The sequence below is a fragment of the Merops nubicus genome, unplaced genomic scaffold (assembly GCF_000691845.1).
Source record: "Merops nubicus isolate BGI_N331 unplaced genomic scaffold, ASM69184v1 scaffold4877, whole genome shotgun sequence".
In the NCBI taxonomy this organism is placed as follows: domain Eukaryota; kingdom Metazoa; phylum Chordata; class Aves; order Coraciiformes; family Meropidae; genus Merops; species Merops nubicus.
The window spans coordinates 961-1,540 of NW_008622167.1; positions in this window are offsets into that span (position 1 = coordinate 961).

The following is a 580-nucleotide window of genomic DNA, read 5'->3' on the forward strand; positions in this document are numbered from 1 at the left end:
CTCGGCTTGCAGTGGTGTTTGGGCAGCCCACCTTACACGTGTGGCTTCCAGTCACTGGAAGGGCTGACTGTTCCCTGCAAGCAGAGTTCCCAGCGATGGCAGGACGAGATGAAGACCAGGACAGAAAGAGGATTATAGCCATAACGTGGCTTTTCCTTGGCAATTGCTATACAATAGGAATCGGATTGGTGGCCTGGCTTATTCCTGCCCCCATGGCTTTGGTTTCTGGCTCAGCTTGCTCCTTTCTTTGCTGTATCATGTACCGTGAGTGAGTGCATTGTTGTATTTATTCCTTTGGTTGTCAGCCACCTCATATCTTTCCTATGTGCTTTGGAACGGGGTGGTAAAATCTTTCCTGTATGGATACTACTAATGGCCTTGTCCTTCCTACTGGGAGAAGTGGTCAACAGAAGAGGCCACCAGCATCCTGGCCTGGATCAGCACCAGTGTGGCCAGCTGGAGCAGGGCAGGGATTGTCTCCCTGTACTGGCCATGGGGGAGGACACCCCTCAAATCCTGGGGTCAGTTTTGTGTCCCTTCCTCCAAGAAGGACCTTGAGGGGCTGAAGTGTGGTCAGAAG